Source organism: Macrobrachium rosenbergii, chromosome 37 (genome assembly GCF_040412425.1).
Source record: "Macrobrachium rosenbergii isolate ZJJX-2024 chromosome 37, ASM4041242v1, whole genome shotgun sequence".
NCBI classification, from domain to species: Eukaryota; Metazoa; Arthropoda; class Malacostraca; order Decapoda; family Palaemonidae; genus Macrobrachium; species Macrobrachium rosenbergii.
In genome coordinates this window covers 37,419,216-37,440,852 of record NC_089777.1, presented here as the reverse complement: position 1 = coordinate 37,440,852, position 21,637 = coordinate 37,419,216, and the positions used below count along the sequence as shown (strand labels likewise).

The following is a 21,637-nucleotide window of genomic DNA, read 5'->3' as shown; positions in this document are numbered from 1 at the left end:
CTTAGCTGAATAATAGAACTGAAATAGAACATACAACTGAATACTGAGAGATGCTCTTTCAACAGATTTAATTACACTTGTCATTTCATGTCTTCATAGTTAGTATCAAACATATGGCAAAGTCTTGCCATTTTATACTTTGAGCTACCAAGCATAAGGATCTTTCTAGATAGTGACCCCCAAGGGTTTTAACCCAGTATGTATCCACCTTTGCCGCTTGTTTAGTACAAGCTCGTTGGGGATGACCATAAAACCATAAACAAATGACTGTAAATATCATAAAGATAATGACCCCCAAGAAATATTAGTCCTAGATAACAACCCCCGAACTTTGTTGGGGTCACTATCTAGGAAAGAGCCAAGCATAAGAACATGCTCACCATTACTGTTCGCAATTTTGTAAAAAATCTTCTTGCGCATTCTCTTGACACCAACACAGAATCAATGTCTGAGACAACCACATAACCATTTAAACGATTTAAATATTTCACAAACTGCTGTGTTAAACAGTGCTTACCAAAACAGGGAATGGCATGTGAATACTGTAATTAAAAGTTGTTTTGACCAAATTCAACAAGCCACCAACCAGGTCGGGTAAAATCAGAAGTAGAAGTAATATGCAATTTGTTTCAATGGTGGAGAATGAATGTTGATTAGGACCTTTAATTCAAATCAATCCTAGGACGTGGGCACATTCATTACCATTTGTTTCCATTACCAACACTTTGTAATGAAGTCAAATGATTAATTACTTCAATGAGTTTTAATAGGCACTTCAGTCAAATTAATTCTAGTTTTATCTTTGAGATAGATCAGAATCATTTTCATCTTGCAAAAACAAACATTATCATATTTCACTCACAAAGGATAGCTTTTACTGTCAGTCAAACTTAGGTATGTTAACACCATAGTATTACTGTATTATCACAAGTTTAACAGCACTACTAAATTAACATTCTTAACTCTCTTACGACTAAACTGAAAGGATAAAATAGAAAATGAGTCCAAATACAACTAGTTCATGAAAAACAATTGAAAAATTAGAAAATCTTGCTCCATGTATATGTAAAAATAATCCCAAATATTAACTCAGCTATCATGGTGGAGGTGGGTTGATATAAATCCCAAGTACAAAATTTGAATGAGACTGCCATATGTACAGGAGAGTTTACATCAACTTTCAATTTTGCTTGTGTGCTCAAAAGTTACTGTATGTTGTTGTTTCTAAACCAGGCAGCGTTTTGAATCCACTGGTGACGAAGCACTTATCAATTATACTCCCCATTAGATATAGTGAATTGATTACTAAACAATACATTTGTATTTTAATATTTGTGAATATAAGAATATCACAGTTTATGTTACAAAAATTCGTAAAAATAATCCTGTAGGTCCTCGTAACTTGAAGGCTACCTTGATTTCAGTACACTTTACTGGACATTACCCAATGATTTATTCGACGCACTGTGGCACTTTATAATAAATATTTCAATTCAGAGTTATTAGTATACTGTAACCATAAGCTAATTGTCAGTAAAATTAACTTGATAAATATGTTAAAGTTTTATTTCAGAGATTTTATTAAACTGAATAAACAATATAGACAAACAATAGGTACACCTATGGGTGTTAATTATACTAATATATTCTTGTAAAGTTAATTTTTGGATACTAATCATACTGATGGTTTATCAAGATCTGGTTACGCCTTGAAATACATTACTGATATTACATTAATAATAAGGATATATTATTTGATATATAAATTACATATATTCTCCGGTTCTTAGGATCCTTAATACTACTAATGACTTTCAGCCAAAAAAGGAGGGAGTTGGGCTGGGTGGACAGCAAGATGATAGAAATACTTGTGAAAGTGGGACTGGAAGCAAAGTCAAAGGCTAAAAAGTGGGTGCAGCTAAGGCGTACGGAACACTGCAAACAACCATTAGTAATGCCTATGGTGCACCACTGCAAACAACCATTAGTAATGCCTACAGTGCACCACATGAAGTGCACTGAAGACATTACCCCCTATGGGAAATAACTCATTTAATCTGGCTAATTTTTAGATTGATACGTTAACAAGAGGAATTTTGACGTACTGAGACTTCCAGCATTTTCCTCTAATGTACCAGTTAGTGGAATATGAAAGTTATCTTCTCACAATTCTGAAGATTTCCCAATACAGTATCTGTATTGAATACTGGTACTTTATATTCAGCTATTAGCCTTTTAGTAATAAATAGCAACTTAAAGCACTTCCATTTGTTTGCTTGAAATTTCATTTAATAAGTTTCAATGTAAGAGGTTACTTACATTAAGACAGAGAACCAATACCTTTAGTAGATTTTAATACAACCATCTAGATGCTGTAAAAAAGGGGGATGGTTAAGCCTGTATGGATGTTTCCAATAATAATATAAACACAGTGGATTGGAATTAAAATTTAGACCATGGCTAAGAGCTGGGACCTAAAAGGCTATTTAGCACTGTAAGGGAAATTGAGAGTTAAATGATTTTAAAGGCGTAACAGAAGAAAACCTGGCAGTTGCACTATGAAACAATGTTAGGAGAGGGTGGAAAATAAGATGGAAGAAAGAGAATATGATGGGAGATACAGTAAAAGGAATGAAAGGGGTTGCAGCTAGGAGCCAAAGGGATGCTGAAAAGGATATATTGTACTGTATGTACTGTATATTCTTTATCTCTATCTCATTATAAAGTTACATTCAATTTTTCTTATTTGAAGTGGCAATGCAATAGCTGCTGTCACTTTTGCATTCCTGCTGCCAAACATGCCTTGTTACTCCGAATATAAAAAGTTGACAAGGTGTAATGAATGCTTATGGGAGGGACAGGAGAGAGTTCTGTTAAAGCTTAACTCATTACCTGGTCTTGGGTGCATGCTTGTAAGTATTCATGACTTCCCTGACTGATTTAATCATAAACATAACTGGCGCTTAATGCATACTTTTCTTTAGTAAAATTCAACACTCTAACTTTTCCCAAATACTTTTAGTTATTCTTTATTCTCTCCAATTACAGTACCTATACAAATATACTGTACATATATATCTAAATTATACATACCTCACCAATTGAAGTATGCCAAGGTATGTGCTGTAGATGGTGCTTAAGGTACTCTGCAGTATCTCTTTAGCTCCAACTACATTGCTTTCTGTTTTACTTTTTTTCCGGTCTCTTGCTCTCTTTGCTGTGCTTCAGTTCTTATCTCATTTAAGAACAAATCATTTTAGTGAGCATTATGTAAATCTAGAAATGTGATTTGATATACAGTACTAATTTATAGTAATATTAACATTAATAATACAGTATTTATATGTATGATGCATGCACGTATACTCTATGTATGTACACTGTATAAGTATACATACATACATACATACATACATCTTGGATATGCTAATAAACTTTTCTACTTTAGACTGGATAGGAGAGGCAGGAATAGACAGGATACTTGCTGAGAGTAGATGCTATTTAGCCTGTGTAAGGAAGAGGGGGTCATACGAGTCTACCCAAGTATTGCATATAAGTGAAAGTTATGCATTCATGCATGGGACTAACCCACTCTTACCTATGCTGTTAACATTAATTGTACACTCTCTGGTAGGCAAGTTTTGCTTTTAAATAAACTCACACCCAACAAGAGGTTCCATGAAGATTTTATCAGAGGGTAGGGGCCATAATCCTCATTGACGACTGTCCATCATATTGCCATATGAAGAGCTGATGACCAAAGACAGTCATGACCACTGCACGTTCTCTCAAAGAGCATAACCTCTTGATTAAACTCATGATACAGGCATTATCTATGCAAAGAACAAGTTGTATCAAGAGCTATACTAGGCCAAAGTAGTGGTGGTCCTGGATGAGGTTGAGGCCCTGCAAGACATCAATGGGGGAAGCCAAAAGAGAACTATGTCTACTATGACCTCTGATTGGCTATACTGTATTAAACTAGGCTAATGAATGGAAAATATTCAAGACACTACTCTGTGACAAACGACAGCCAATGAACCCTTCAGTGTATGGGATCATTAGCAAGTTCTGGCCTCTGAAGAGCCATATTAAGCAAAGAAAATGAGATATACATCAAGTTTCTAACAATGTTTACCTTGATTTACCACTCTATGGACACTGACATGATATGGATAGAGGGTGAATCTAACCTGGATCAACATAGCAGAATTTGCAACTTACAACCTCAGGCAATAATGAAAAACTGGGTACCACCTTCCTTCTGTCAAGTTATCAACCAGGCTCCCAATGGCACTATATGGAGGAGGCATACTGCCTACTTGCCTCCAGTACTGTAAGCAGTATTTAAGGGTCTTTGCAGTATTCCTTTGGCTCCTATCTGAATTATTTAACAGCTTTTAATTCTGACCATTTCCACTGGTCTCTACCTCATTGCCTTAGTTTCTTCAGTGGTTTTTCTAATTTTCACCTAATTTACAAACAAATTCTTTGGATCAACCCTTTGAGTCTCTACACAGTTCAGCAGTTTGTTCAAACTATGGAGTGTTAAAATAGTTACCAATAACAGGTTCATAAGGCTTCTTAATTTGATAATTCAGGTCATCCCTACTACCTCACCTACAGAAGACACGACTGCATTTTGCCATCAACCAAGTACCTCTCTTACACTTAACTATATCACCATCAATAACATATATGAAACCCTCTTCTAATCATTTATGATTTTCCTTCATTGCAAGGGTTAGCATTCTAAAACTAAGCAACAGTTCTGGAGTTTATAATACGTCTTATGGGAAATCAATGTTTCCTGCGTCATGCGAAAGACAACATATTTAATGCTAAAACATAAATTATGATTTTCACAGGGTTCAGGTTTATGTCAAAATTACCTATGCTCAGTCTGTTATTAACATATTCTACTGTACTATTACATTCTCTAAATTTTCTATTAAAAGTATTATCAACCTATATATGCTTTCATTAGTCTAACACATCTTATAAAAGCTAACCTATGATATGGTATAATGTGCACCAGACTTTCTATAATTATTAATTCCTTAATGTTTAAAATGATTAACTATCCAACTTTTACTTGAAAATTGCTGTGACACTATTAGATGCATTAATTTTTTGTGTTGTTGCAGCAGACTGACAATATATGTATCCAAGCAATCTAATTAGGCTTTTGGTAAACGCTATATTCTCCAACGGCAATCACCAATTTACACATACCGTTAACACTTTCCAGGTTTTTAAAATGATTTGATAAACAGCATAAAAATCCTCCATTTCTTTGTTTCTTCCTACATACTGCCAACACTCAAATCCATTTGAAAGTGAAAGCTTTCACTTGCATTTTTTCTTTATAAGTGAAAGATTTTACTTTCAAGTGTGTTGAGTGTCTGTAGGTATGTAGGAGGAAATAGAAGATGAAGGATTTTTTTGTTGTTGTTTATCAACACATTTTAAAAACCTGGAAACACAAAGCAAATAGTGAACATGTACTAAAAAATAACTTGAATGTTATCTGTTAAAACTACATTATGTTACATGGGCTTACCTGCTCACCATAAAGATTAGATTAACGAGACAAGAATCATGTTTCTTGACCCTCCTACGGCTTGCCCATAGGATTTATTTTTGAGTGAGATATGAAAACTAGAGCAGATTAAAGTTAAAGTTAGCCTGCTAAGTCAGAGGAAACTAAAGGGAATGAATGACCACCAACAAGGTACCATCAGCTATTAAAGAGAAAGAATAAGGAAACTACCAAGGGAGTGAGAAAAGACCCACCAGCTTATTCATTGCCAGGCAATTCTTTTCTGGAGTCATAAGAATCCACCTGATACAGGTCTGTATATTAGGGAATCCAAGTAATCAGTGTCTGGCTGAGGAGACCAAATAAGGAGATATCTAAGATTTCAAAAAAGTAATTCATTGACTATTTACTCACTTGTCATCAGGTGACAGTGTGCACATATACCTTCTGTACTGAAAAGTACGGAGTAATCTGGTGCTAACTTCTTTATTTCTATGGTGAAAAGCAAGACTAGACGGCTACCCTGATAACGCTAGGTCAATACATGAAAGGTGGATTAAGGTCTTTCACAGATAATGGTAAGGAAAGGGAATTCTACTAATCAAAGTGATTTACCCACAAGTTCCAACTTTATAAACTACTTGTAGAATTGCAAAATAAAAAGGTCAATTGGAAGACTGGGATCAAGGAAATCCATGCAAAAAGTAAGTGTGCAATATAACAAAGATACCTTGAAAAAATTAAAAAGGATATAAAATCCTTGTCTAACCAATGAACCACCTGACAATATGAAGGGGAGAGATTGTGCACCACCATTTCAAGACTGCTGTATATATGCTGAGCCACTGATGGGAAAAGATTTATTTGAAAGAATTGACAAGCTTTGTTTTATTTGACAAACAGTCAACAAAGCTAATAAATAGTCATACGAGTATGTGTCATTTTAGGTCGCTGCATGATGAAGGCATTGCGTGATTGAATGCATAAGCAATTACAGATTATCTCAAGCAAAGAAAATTATCAATGCTCAACAAAGATACACAGACCTGATTCCTCTAATGCTGTTGATAGTCACTCAAAACCCTACATGAAAGACAACCACATTTTCTTTATTAAACTGCTTGTACTACATCCTTCCTGGTTGTTGCATTTTGATGTCAAAATTATGGAAGAGCAGATCATCTACCTCTACTGAACAGCACTGTATGATAGGACATTTATTATTCATTGCTGAACTTAAAACAAACCCTTCATTGTTCTGGCTTAGGATTCTAAGGTTTTTATTACAATTTTACCTTTAGGAAAGGTTATTAGTTTCCAATCTGAACCTTCTCACCCTCTCTTCTGAAGTACAGTTGTAGCAATTACTGACTGTAATTTGCACTTATTTTTGGTGCTGTTGCAGCAGGCTGCTTATATAAAAACAAGCAGTCTAATGTAAGTTTTTAGTGAATTCTTATGTCCTCCAGCAGCAATCACCAACATCTACTTATAGTTATCACTGATGTTATAAGATTGTATGTGCAGAGGTCTCAATATTCAGACAGTTCTTGAGAAACTATTGGTGGCAACTCACACAGTCATTTTTGACAATAGTGTTTGTTACTGTTAAAATAACCTGTATCCTTAATATACATAGGTAGGGTTCTTCCTATTTGACATCTTCATCATTATATAATTAAAATGGATTTTTTCCTTTTACAAGGTAAGTTCTGACTGACTAACTCAAGAACAATCAGTTTAAAGCCATAAGAAATGAATAAAACTTCAAGATTAGTCATAAAAAGAGTTTGCTGCATCCTCTTTGATCTTGTGTAATTTTTCCTACATTCTCGTCTGAAAACGACGATTCATTTTCAATAGGCCATTTTGACCTTTATTATTTCAAACTTTGACCTTTTTAAACATACCACAATAGCGCACAAAACATTCTCCTTTAAAATGGTACTAAAATCCCAAACTTTCAAAGTAATTTGTACTTGTCTTTTCAAATCTGGAGTACTTTTTGCACATGTGCAGGACCTGGCCCGTGTACTAAGAAGGGAGATACCCACACAGGTGGAGAGAAGGATATAAACCTTTACCCAACTTTCCTCATTTGATTTTTGGTCCTAAGATATGCACCACTGGCAGAGGAAGCAGAGAGGCAGAGGGAGGTTTCCTCCTGTATGAATGGTTAAGGGTTGTATACCTATGAAATAAAATTATTACTTCAAAAATTTTATATTTGTTCCTGCGGAGACACAAACCTATCACCTTTCTTATCTGGAGACTCACTGACTGGGAGGGTGGTACTATATTGCCAGAAAAAGAGGGCAAGTGTCCTGTTGGGTCTTGAAATGCCCTAACAGGCTAAGTAGAGGTCAGAGTGTACCTCTATGACAATCCCATAGAAGTACCCTATTGACCTGGCATCCTTGTTGGGAGGCATCACAACTAAAATGAGATTCACTGCACGTAATGATTTTACAAAGAACAAAGTAAAATGTTGCTCATCACAGGTTTTGCTCCAAAACTAATGAAAGGTCTAGCAACTGAAAGGGTTGTTTCTTCTCATTTGATATGAATTTAATCTATAGTTGTTCAGTCATGAAATGAACTTGAAACAGGAACACAATTCAAGCCAAAGTGTATGACATGCTGAGTCTTGTTGGATGACATTACTAGGTCTCAAAAAGTTTAAAATCTTTAAAATCTTCATGATCTAGTTGGTTGCTACACCCTTTACTTCACTATGCCACATTTCCCAACATCACACTTTTTAAGTTGCATTAATAGTGCCTCAAACTGCTGAAGCAAATTTGCTCTGTTCAGTCTTAAGTAAAATAAAAGAGCCATCACTGGTGTTACTAAGACACCTGAAAGCAGAAGAAATGGAAAATGAAAAAAGCAAAAATATCGATATGACTGCATGGAGGTCTACACACAAACACAAGAATAACAGTTAAAAATCACCAGCTTTTCTTCAGCATCATCACCTGATCCCCAAAATGTTGGGCTTACCAACATTGTTCCTGTTCAGTACTTGTTTCTAACCAAATTATTGTTGCGAAAATGTGCACAAACGCATATGAAACAAAACTAAAGAGGCCATTAACTTATATAGTGTTTCCACAAAACAGAAGACCTACACTGTGAAACAGACCAAAGACAGCCAGGAGAAGCAAGTTAAAATACTTTACAAAATAAACACGACAGAACCACAAACAAAGTTCAAGAATAAAAGATACTGCAGTTGTGGAATGCCTCCCACCTGCCAAGAGTTTCACTGTCAAACTTTGGTCCTGCAAAATTTCAAGAGAGAAATTCCTCTGGATACCATACAACAATTTAGTTACCAGATATGTCTGAAAAGTGCTAATAAATTACAAATGTAACTTGAAAGGAAATAAAACATTCTGACTTGAAAGAATGCCTAAGTAAAAAAAAAAAAAGTTCAGCATTACAGAACATTACACTAATTCTAAGTACTATATTCACAACATAAAAAAATAAAAAATACAAAGACAATACAGTGAACACCCGTATTCCGCGGGGATCGCCCCACACCCCGCTGAATAGGTCAAATCCGCGAATGCTTAAAACCCTCTAAAACACTTAGAACTGCCCATTTTGATAGCTTAAACCAAGAAAAACCCTGTAAAAATGCTTATACCTGAATATTTTAATAGTTTTATCACAAAAAGTGCATTTATTCATGAAAATTATATGAAAATACAGTAATTAGTGAATATTTCTCAGTGAAAAAATACCGCGAATGGGCGAATTTTCCGCGAATGATGGCTAGATATGTTCCACAGAGAAACCCGCGAATGCGTGAGTCCGCGAACCATGAGAACGTGAATACGGGGGGTTTACTGTATTCTTTTTTCCTATCAGAAGACCATGTTTGGATCACTTTCAGCTTAAAAGTAATCAGTAGGAACCTGCACCAGAAGAATTCACCAACTGCATGTCTTACTATGATAAGTGTTTAATAAAAGAGAAGATTCCATACTATTATCCAAAAACAATTATAATAGTACTGTGAAAGATGAGAAAGAAGATTAAGAGATGAAAAATTCTTAAATATACACTATCATCTCCAAGTCATTTGCAATGAAACCAAAAATGAATGAACACACAAAATGTCACATATTGGACTCAATCACATGACTGACTAAAAGGGGAAAATGCATAATAAATGAATTAAACAGCCTCTTGCAAAACTTCATCATTCCTATTGGCAGATCTTACTACATCAGCCTTCATGGGCAAAATAAAAGATTTTCACTTCATACTTGATCAATGGTGAACTGTCCCTGTGAACAACACATTAAGACTTTAAACCCAACGACATCCTGTATTCTCAAAAGTACGAAATGATTTGCCTTAAACAATGGTTTGTACTTCTGTATAAATATACCAAACATTAGAGCAAGACTGTCCTATATATTATAACAAAATTTCATGGGTAAATCACACATTAACATTGTTGTGAAGCATTCCCCCTTGCCTATATATTATAAATACTGTGCATGCAGTTTACTGAAACTGGAGTGATATTATAAAAGCTGTAAATAAGAAAAAATGTAATGATTAAGCTTTGCATAATTTTACCAAGTATCAACATGACTCATATGAATCCCTTTTGCATGATCCATCACTACTCCAGTGCAAAAAAAATTGGAAATAACTACTTTGATCATAATAAATTGTTAAAATTAATGACATAAAAAATGTTTTCTTCCTTTACGATGACTGATGTAAGTGCTGGCAGGCAATGCAAGAGTAACATTAAATGAATATCACTCATATTTGCATTTTTTTTTTGCAAGATGTATTAATTACATCTCAGATTCATGTGCTAGAACCACTTGCACAAGTGTGTCACTCCTTTTTTTTTTTTGTTACAGGGTTTTGCCTAAAAGCTTTGAGAGATTTATACAAGGTTCAATGGAATTTACAAGATGAAAATCTACATTTTCACATGATCTGCCTTCATATGTTAAGTACTTCAGGTACTGGCTGTTGGGTACTTGAGCCTTTCATAAATATGGCATGAAAACAAATGTTTATTGGTGCATCCCTACAATAGAGTACAAAACTTTAGTGAACTGCAATGATTCTTTTTTTTCCTCCAATCTTTTTTCATCTTTTGACGAATGGCATTACTTTTCATATTTTATAAGGTGAATGAAATAAAAAGCATGAGATTTCCTTATCTATTTCATTCGCAAGGATCGTTCCTTAAAAGGTGAACATAACATTAATACATACAGTGCAATAAACTAACACAGGCACCCTCCTGTTTATCAACATATTCAGTGATATTAATATAAAAGAAGACTAAGTCAATGAAATAAATAGCAAAAGGTTGAACATTAAAGATAAGGAGGGTGATATTGATTATTATAAAATATACAGGAGGAAAGAAAAGATGTTTAAATAACAATAAAATATGAGCTGGAATGAAATAAGAGAATATGAGACAGAATTAAGATTAACAAAAATACATCAAGCTGTCACTCTGAGCACTTCACAGTGCAGGGGGAACCTGCCCCCTTCTGAAGCACTGACCCTTCCCTTACAAAAATTAATACTGAATACAGTTCTTATTGAAGCAACCTAAATTATGAAGTATTCAACTATAACTTACAAGAAGATATTCATGAAGCACACTCATTTCTGTTTCAGTGATGATGCGTGAATTGCAGTCATCAAGATGTGTTAAATAATACTGATTTTTGGGGGTACCGAGTTGCTTTTCATATGGCAACTTTAAAACTCAAAATATGGGAAATGAATAGCAAAATCATGTATTGTCAACATGTAGCTAGTGCAAGAGTTGTCACACCACTGGGAAAAATGATACTCCTATACTAATATACATACTCACAAAGACAATACTCAATTATTTCGAATCTACATAGGGAAATCTAACCTTAATAACCATATTTCGAGAAAGAAGATCAGAGGAAACTAAGGGAGAATAAAAAAAAAAACTCTTCAACAATTCCAATTAAAACTTAGAATGAGAAAGGTTTTGCAACCAAAAAGAAATCAATTTACTAAGTATCAACTAGTCAGTTTCATCAATGGAAATGCTCGTGAGACTGATTTTTTAACAATATACTGTACAGCCTAGTTAGGAAGAAAATATGCTTTACTTCATATATAGACATCTTTCACATTTCTGTAATTATCAGAATAAGAATGCCTTATGAAAACATGGGATTTTGCTCCTTTGAGCAGCCTAGAGTCCAAACTAATTAATATTTTTAACTACAAAGTTAAACCATGCTGGCATGAAACCAAATAATTTTAAATGAATGAATTTGAAAATAATTGAGACTGTACTTGTCTCACTGCTAATTCAACGAAAACTCTAGTAATGAAAATCCTACAAATTATCAAGGAAACGAGGTATAAGGAAAAGAATAAGATTCAACTGTACTACCTATGGCTTTGTTTGCTTGACAGTAACATTTGCCTTATGAATCACTCAGGGGCTTCAGTACACAAACAATTTTTATTAGACTTTCCTACATATTGAGACCTGGAAATATTCACTCCCCATCAGAAACAGCAATCAAAATGAGTTTTAAAATTAGCAGTGTTACCTCCTTTCTACATCTACAGGGGACAAATGTGTGAAGAATCTGTTAAAAAACTTGCCTGATTTCAAGAGAATGAATTCAGAAAATGGCTACTAAAAATCTTGCTTTATATTTAGCACCTCAACAGACCACAAATAGAAGCAGTGGTCCATTTCCTTGTTCAAAACAACCAATCACCATTTACCTAACAACCCCCTAACATTTTTCCTAAAAATGCTACCTGATGACCAATAATATTGGTCAGATTCTAAAAAATACAAAATTGTGTGTGATAAGACTTCCACTTGCTTGTCTTTCAGTACACTGGAAACTATACTAAATTATAATTATTCTGTTAGGAAACTAGCATCTCAACTATCGCTGTTCTTATTTTCTTTAGACCATTTTCAAGTTATCTGACCTTTCTTTCAGCCAATGAGACATGCAAATGAAATTTTCAGCAACATCAATTATCATTATATTAATTTAATGCAGAGGAAATGGTCTTTTTTGATAAATGACCAATTCCTTTTAAAAACAGGATTACACATTCAACATTAATACTAGTTCTTTAATTTTACTAATAAATTATGTTGAAAAAATAAATTACCAAACAGTTACTACTGGTATATAAACTGTCAGCTAGCTTTAGTCATTAAAAAACCTATCTGTGTTATAGATACAAAACATCAATTTGCAAAGACTTTACTTTGCAAGTATGGACAGCTTCAGCTTAGACAAATGCCAAAATTTCAACTGACTCATAAGCAATGGTTTACTTGGGAGTGAGGGAATGTCATGAGGTGATTTACCTTAAAAGCTCATTATGCCCCATATTTTTTTTTAAATACACACAAGAAGATGGTCTGATGCCATTTGCCAGAAAGAAGGGGAAATTTTAGTAAAGCAATAATTTATCTATAAAACAAGAGTTGTTTTAAAGATTTTTAATGTGGTCATAAAAAAATACAAAAGGCAAAACACTGCTTTACAAATTTTACTACTGAAGGAGATTTTAACCAGATGACTGAGTTAACAGTAATTCTCACTGTGTTGGCCAAAGGGATCATTATTAAATACTATACACTGAAAATGTTAATGTCATTTATATAAGGACCAAACATACCCCATCACTTATATCAGCTTCATATTATTTCATGAATGGACAACTTCACTAGCTGAACAAGGGAATTTTAAGATGGTAACTTTGAAGGGCTTCTAGAGCACTTCTAAGAGTCACTGATCATTACAAACTTCTGTGGTAACATTTTTTTTAATAATCTTATCTGTTGATCATATAAACTACTTCTAATTCTACTTGGTAACTGATTTATTACTGATGACTGATTATTACTGATCACTGGGGAAACAATTCCATTCTTCTTCCAAAGCTTACGTCCTGGACCATCACAGCCTTGATGACTTTATGAAATTTGATTAAGGTTTCTTTTGTTTGAAAGGACTTGGGTCAAATCTAAATTTCATTTCCTGACTGAAGCCTTCAGTCATAAATTTGCCTCTAACGCATGCCTGAAGATCCTTATCAAATATATTGTAGAAGATCCCTATTAAACATATCACAGGAGGAATGTGACCTACTAAAGGGAAGCAAAAGTAGTCTGGTTATCTTAATAGGAAAAGGTGCCCTTTTCAAGAGTTGTACATACTACAGACAGCAACATGAACAAGATAAGAACACAGGAGATTACTCTACTATATGTGACTTGAGTCTGATTGGGATGCATTTGCCGCACTCTTATACTCACTTAAACTCTTAAAAAGAATTGTTGAGGAACCCCACTCTGCCTTTCGTTTGTGGTGGTCTCATGGGAAAGAGGAGTCAAATGAGATGGAAATTAAGCATCTTCCCATGTCTAGGGCTCTGTGACAGCATTGTTAATGTTCATATGGATCTCCATCTGCCATAGTACATGGTCAGAGTTATGGTAGACCCAGTGCCTATACTGACCTTATCTATGATCAGTCATATCATCGAAAGTTTTTAGTTACAGACACATCCAGCCTTGACAAGCTCCTCTATTTGACTACATACCAAGCAATGCTTGCTGTAACTAGGTAACTAGCAACAGTGGACCAATCTTTTGATGTCTGCCTTGGTTGGATTTTGTTCACACTCATCAAGTATGGTCATCTGATGATTATTCCAAGATAACTCAGTCTTTTAGTTGTCACTTGTACCATTGCCTATCATCAGACTTCTCACAGTACTGAATGTGTTTCTAGCATCATGGACCAAAACCTCAGTAGTTTGCATAAAATGTCTTTCTGGATTTGCCTGGTGTCCTCTTGGTCATCACTGTTGGTCTGCAGAAGGTACCTAGGAAAAGCCTGGTCCTGGTAAACTGATGTGTGGTACTTCCATGGGGGATTCCATGTGTTGAAGCCACTGCACATTAGCAGTTTTTGTGATCTGGCTTGGTGCCACTGCATATTAGCAGTTTTTGTGATCTGGCTTGGTAACTAATGAGTGGAGATACCTGAATGGACCTAAGGCAAGCAACCTCATACCAAAAGTTAATGCTTATAAACTACCAAAGGTCATTAGGAGATTGCAAGCCAGCTGTTGCTAAATTAAATATTCTCAAACTCTCAGACAGAGCGACACTACAGGGAGTGAAGGCCTCAGAAGCTGATGAATCAACACTTGTCTAAATGTTGACTGCTCTGTTCTAATTAAATGCCTATATGTTTAAAAGACCCATGATAGCTACAGGATAACCAGGTTTGCCTGCTTTGGTGGAAGCAACTACAAATATCCAGCCATGAAGGAAGAAACGTTTAGATTGCAATAGAGTCAGATATAATCTCCTGAATCCTGAGTCATTCTGTGTTCTTCCTAATCTGTAAGTGCATTCAAGCAGTTTCACAAAATTAAGGCTCTCTAACTACTGTTTTTATTTATACAAGAAGTCCAAGTAGAAAGTGGAACCCTCCCTAAAGACAATCAATGAGCAAGATGGCATTCCATGAGACTAAGGAATAATGTGAATAATCAGTAAGGAAATAAACATCCCAATAAGAAGTCTCATTCACTGATTAACTACCACTAACAATGAAGTCAACTTCTGGCATTTGTCTATCAAGAAAAGAAAGGCATTTAGTAAGCAATGGTATGTTCTTCACCATAATAAGAGGTCTCATTCACTGATTAACTACCACCAACAAGGCAGTTAACTTCTGGCATTTATCTATCAAGAAAAGAAAGGCATTTACTAAGCAATCATATGTTCTTAAAAGTTATCAAGTAGTTTATTTTTGTTTGGTTACCAAACACTGTACTGTAAATCTATCTTGTACTCTTAACATGTACACATAAACACATCTACTGCATGAGGAAACTAGAAAAAATATCTGCAGCACCACAATAAATTTGAATAATTTGTAACATGGGTTCATAGGTTTTGAAGATGGTTAAAGGAACTATTATTTCAAAGGTGGTGTAGTTTTTCAGAAAAAAAAAAAGACAGAAAATCTATCCTAGCTTATATTTTCCTGCTCTTTCCTTTTACGGATGGTTGAAGGTTTACATAATAACCCATACAAGACAAGCAAGAGGACATTATCACAACCTGCACCACACACCAACATACTAAGAATATACTGTATTTAGGAGGAAAAAGTGATGGGAGTTAAGAACTTCGAACTTCTAAAATTGATTAAGGCACTGGTGTAAATGACAAACACTTTTGAGCAATTCTTAATAGGAATTTTGTGATAAAGGACAGCCTATACAGATTTTACAAAACAGTAGTAGTTTTTACAGAAACCCAACAATCATGATTAGCTCACATTTGTAGCCTTGGATGTCCCCAGACTGAACAGTCTTTTATTTACCCAACACAGGAAGAACAAGAGACCATCTATGCACCACCTGGATTACACACAAGAACCAACCACCCTCCTCACTGCTCGTGTAGTCTAGCCATTATGAGAGGCAAAACGGTAAGTACTCAGATTATTACTGATGGGCTTATCTGATGAAATTATTTTTTTGTATATAAGCTTAGTTTCATCACAATCCCATCAATCATAATTGCTGTGAATCACATACCAGAAGGAAAGACAAAGGTGTTGAGTGCCCCTGGTTATCTGAGTGCCTGTAGAATCCCAAAAGCACTTGGTAACTGTGAGTAAGACACCAAGGCTTGTTAATTTAAAGGGTCATTTAGTAGAATGGAAATGCCAAATTGAGTAAAAGAAGGCCCTTATACTTTTTAAGCCCAGATGTACTAAGGACATCAACTTATAGTTCATAAGAAGCTTAGATGATAGTAAGCCCATGAATGAATGGATGAGGAGGAAAATATGAGGTAAAATGCTCTCCTAAAATCTCCCCTTCCTAAGTAAAACTTGGTCAGATACAATTACCAGTCCCAACAATTGTAATCCTAACCATTTGTAAATAATATCTCAGATATATTTCTGACAAAATATGTACAGTCATTCTCAACTCTATCAAGTCCCTATACACTTTCACCTGCTCAATTCAACCCAAATTGGTAATACTTGACACTTCCTTCTTCACTAACTTGTAAAGGAAAAGTCTTGAGGTGTAATCCCTAATGTCATTATTTCTGCTATACATGAAGAAAAAAATGGCCTTATGTGATAAAAGTGAAGATCATCCTTGTTGAGGACAGGGAAAGAATGGCAAAGAGAGCAGCAGTGTAACCCAGACTGCTGGTGGTTTAATTTTGGGACAAAATATCAGGAGCAAACAACAAACTAACTACAGACCAGCCTCCACCATGCAGAACTCAACTCTGCCTGAAAAATGCATGTATACTCACTGAGGTCCAACAATGAAAAGACTTCCCAAGAACAAGATAGACCTCACTTCAGTTGAAGTGTTTTTCATATACTGTCAACTCTAAAAAGGGCTGATTTAACTTTAACTAAATTGCTCACATCCAGACCTTAAACTTGAACACTTGCTAAAAGACAAACCTATAGCTATTAATAGCAGAATATAACTACTTTCTTCAGCTACAAAGGGAAAGAATAAAGCCCGGTATTACATGAATTATGAAGTTGACCAGATTAATGTTCCTCTCAACACTAACTATAAAGCTTCAGTTTCATTTGCCTATTGGTTGGAGTCGAAGGAAAATTTTGTGATGGCCTTGGCTGCCTCCTGTGAAAACCTTCCAAAGCCTTTGAAGCCCTCCTGGCTCAATGTGTGGCTGCTTAAGGAGTTTCTTCAAGTTGCGAGACTGCAAGAGTTACATATCATCACTGTCAGGAAGTCCATAAACCAATCCTGATCCAGTGAGGGGAGCAACCTGCATCAACACATCAGCAACTGGTTTCAATTAAGTCTCTAACAGATTTAGTGATGTGTTATCCAAAGGCACCAGTGCCTTGCAAGTTGCCATATTTATGGAAAACACTGATGGTAAAACATGCTTCCTCCTGATGAGTTTGTTTCCAGTCATGTTACGCCTTCCCATGATGAATCTTGGGACGGTACCTATGTTGTTTTCCTCCGCCCATGAGATGTCTACTACCAGCTGACAGAGTTTTCTTAGACTTTGTGTGTTTTGATTCTATAAGTAAGCCACCAACACTGAATGGTTTGTCATGATGCTGATGATTTTTTCCCTAGAAGACAATAAGAATACTTGGAAGCCTAGGAATGACAGCCTTCTTTTCGAGAATGTTGATATGCTGCTCCACTTCCTGCACCAACCACATGCCCGTTGTCTTCTTGTCTAGGTGCGCTTCCCATCTATGATTGTATGTCTATAAGCATTAAAACACAATAGGAAGGGGCAAAGACAATGCCCACAAGGCTATGTTCAGGAAATTGTCTGGAAATTACAAATCTGACAAGAATTCTAACAGCTACAACTTGAATGACCTCAAGTCAGAAAAGGCTGTGCAGGGCCAGCTTTCCAAGAGATAAAAGATGACTGATCTGGGTACCAACACTTGGATCAAAGACAGCAATCTTCTGATTTTGTCCTCACTGGTCTAATCACAGTTGCTAAAGAAGATGATGTCCATCTGCAGGCATGCAGCTCTTGCTGAAGGAACGTCTCACTTCTCTCAATTTAAATGGCATCCTAAGTTTTTCACACAGTTTTAGGCGCTGAAGTCCTATGCAAAAAAGAAACGGCCATGCTGCTACTGGTGCCAAAATCCAGGTAACACTTGTGGAATGATACCCAAGCCAAAACTGTGAATTCTCTCCTGCTGTAAAAAAAATGAAGATAATTCCTCAAGGAAAGCTGGACTCAAATATTTAAGCATTCTTGAGGTCCTTGGATGCCACAAGTTGTCCTTGCTTACAAACTGTAGCACTGACTTAACCATTTTCATCCTATGGCTATTTGCTGGAGAAAATAGTACCAATGGAAAGTCTATTAATACTACCATCCTCTTGCCTCCCTTAGTACTAAAATCAGCAAATGTAGAACCCAGGAGATTTTTGATTGCATGCTTCAACAAAATCAATCTAACCTCACTTCTCACGGCCTAGAATCTCTCAAAGTCCTTGCTATACATCTCTAAGTCCATAAGTTATGATGAGAGTGAGAGCTGGTCACAGACTTTATTGACTTTTATCATCTGCGGTCCTGGTCCTACTCCTATCTGGATCTCCAAAATTTCTGGAGACAAGCCCGCAATGGCTGAAGAGGACTCCCAGAGTTTTAGGATACATGCCCTTAATGGCTGAAGAAAACTTCATTCCTTCTAAGCCACCCTTACCTGGGGACTTTGTCATGGCCCATTCACTTGCCTGTACTCACTCTGTTGGGCACAGATTATGCTGTACTCAACAACATAGTTGGAGTCCTTTGTTGCCAGGACCTACTATAAGAGGAAGATCACAATCTTTGGAGTCTTTCCAGGAGTGGAAAATTATCTTTAAAAGGAAGAAGCCATTTGTCAACTTCTCCAAGAGCTCCTTGACTAAGTCTCTGGAAACAGGAATGGGTTCATAAATCAGAGAATTTCAGGTCTTTGTTTTACAAGGAATACAAGAGATCAGATGAATGACTGATAATCTGCCCAGACAATAAACCTGCAGAAAGGAGAGTTGGTTCCTATTTGTAGTTCCAGATCACACATGCTTGGACTGTCAATCTTGTTGGTGTCTTGCAAACAGAAGACTGTTGAATCTTAGGAAATTCAAGACTGTGAATGTGGGCTAATTATGGCTGATTAGTTTGTGATAAAACAAATATGCTACTGGGGACATGAACACTTCCAAAGGCCAAATACTGTACTAATTTTAGTTTCTTAAACCAACTTACAAGTGATGCAAATCAAGATTCAAAATACACAGCTGGTTTCATTCTTTAAAGTCAAGCTGAAGATGTTATCTAATGGTACACTAGTAACCTAATGAGCTTATCTCAGGATATTAGTTTCAATAAGTTAAATTATATGAACTGGAAAACTTAGTAGTAAAACTGAACCTTTCATAGACTATTAATATCACTAAGTAAAATAATATACACTTGAAAAATTAGAAGTAAATTTTAAAGTGATATGCCTAACCAACAAACAAATGGCATCATGGCTTTAAGATCTCCCTATCCATAAGAATAAAATGAAACAGATTTATGTCTGTGGAGGAAAGTACAATGGCTCCTCCTCTAAGTCACATTACATGTTTCCAAGGATATGACATTCTTGCTGCTGCTACATAATTTTCATGAAACTTTCAGTTCTATAAAAGAAAGCAGACTTCATGAATTTCTCAAGAGGTTGCCCATAATGTAAAAATTGGAATAACTATCATAGGTGGGGTCTTCAACGGAAAGGTCATCTGAATAAATAAATATGCAAAATAAAAAAAAACCATATACTTCCTGTAAACTCAACATATCAATGACAGTCCTGAAGACTTTTACTCATAAAAACTGTACAGTAAATAACTTAGCTATCAATCACTACTGTATATTAAATGACTAAAAATCAATTCTACTGTCCACTATGAGACATAGGTAATACAACAATAATAATATACTGACAATGAGTGAATATGTAAATAGAAAAATAAATTTCCTTACCACATTACAATTACAAAGAGCCATGACACTTTCACCTAATGTAGCTACCTTATGTAGGAATATTGCAATACTTTGCCACTTCTAAATAGTATTAAAAGTTGTACCATCTTAAATAAATAAAATATTGAATTTTCTCCAAACCCCTCACTGCCACTATACATATGACATAGGAGATTCTATGCAACAAACAATAATATATAAACTGCTGTATACACATTTTCAAAACCAAATTCAACACCTGGGTCATCTAACAGTTGGCAATAAAACACAGAGTGCTACCCATCATTCATATGCAGTGTAAATATAATAACAAAGGTAGCATCCCTAATTTGGGATTTCACTAATGGAACGTGTCTGTATACATGAAACCTTAACTAAAATTTATACACCAATCCCATTGATACCACTTATATCTCTTCAGTCAAGAACCTTCAGTTCAAATCTTGAAACATGGTATCCTCAGTTTCACATTTATAGGGGAAAGTTCTGGGTAAATGTTGCCAAATATATAATAATAATGTGCTGTATATAAAATGGACTAAAATGAATGCAATCACTACCTGCGCTGGAATCTACGAAGGCATAAAAACATGCATTCATAATTATACACTTAATGAACCTTGAAAAAATATACCTCTAAAAACAAAATATCAATACGAAGCTCTGACTTTCACTCAGGGAGAAACAGGCTGCACATCTGTACTATTTCTTTACAAAATATGTGTCAAAAGGGTTAAACACAGAGGTGTCACTAAATGCAATCAAAGATAGGCAAATACACAGTATGAAGTAAGCAAAATGCAAAAGAGACTGAAACAGATAAAAGAACCTAAATAAATGACAAATAAAAACAGTTCAGGATGACAAGTAAGACACCTATCTTCATCTCATCTAGAAGTCAGCAAACATCATACTGTAGCAAGATTTTGTATTTCAACAAGAGGTAAATTTTACTACTGTACTTAGATGGACTTTTACAGGACAAAAATGAATTAAAAACTAAACATAAACAAAATATTCAAAGGGAAGCTTTGAGTTGAATTGTAAAGCAACACTTGTAATTGTAAAAATAATGACTTCTCACCAAACATTTTTAGTTCCATAATATCCTTTATTTATACTCAAAGATTTTAAAAAATAAACCAAACTGAATCACTGTACCAAGACTTTGCAACCCAAATGTACAGACAAACAACAGGATGAAAAAATGGGTAATAATCTCGATTTCTATAGTTTAAGGTGTCTCCCTAAAAACATAACAGACATTACATGTGACTGTTTACTCATCACAGAAAATGACCCATAACACCTAACAATAACGTCAATCAATCTCTAAGCAGCTCATTCAAAAATTCTAAAATAGAGAAAGCCCATGAAAATTTACTAGCATCTCTAAAGTAAGGACATAGCTCAACTAAACACCCTAAACTTAGAAGTATGAACTATACTCCAATAACAGTTAGTAAGTACTATAC

General features: G+C 35.2%; 1 protein-coding gene across 1 annotated transcript in view; it reads right to left on the bottom strand.

The window, feature by feature from the left end:
- Positions 1-21,637, bottom strand: part of LOC136825494 (tyrosine-protein phosphatase non-receptor type 2-like) — a 90,834-nt gene that overhangs the window by 858 nt on the left and 68,339 nt on the right. The window lies entirely within an intron of this gene.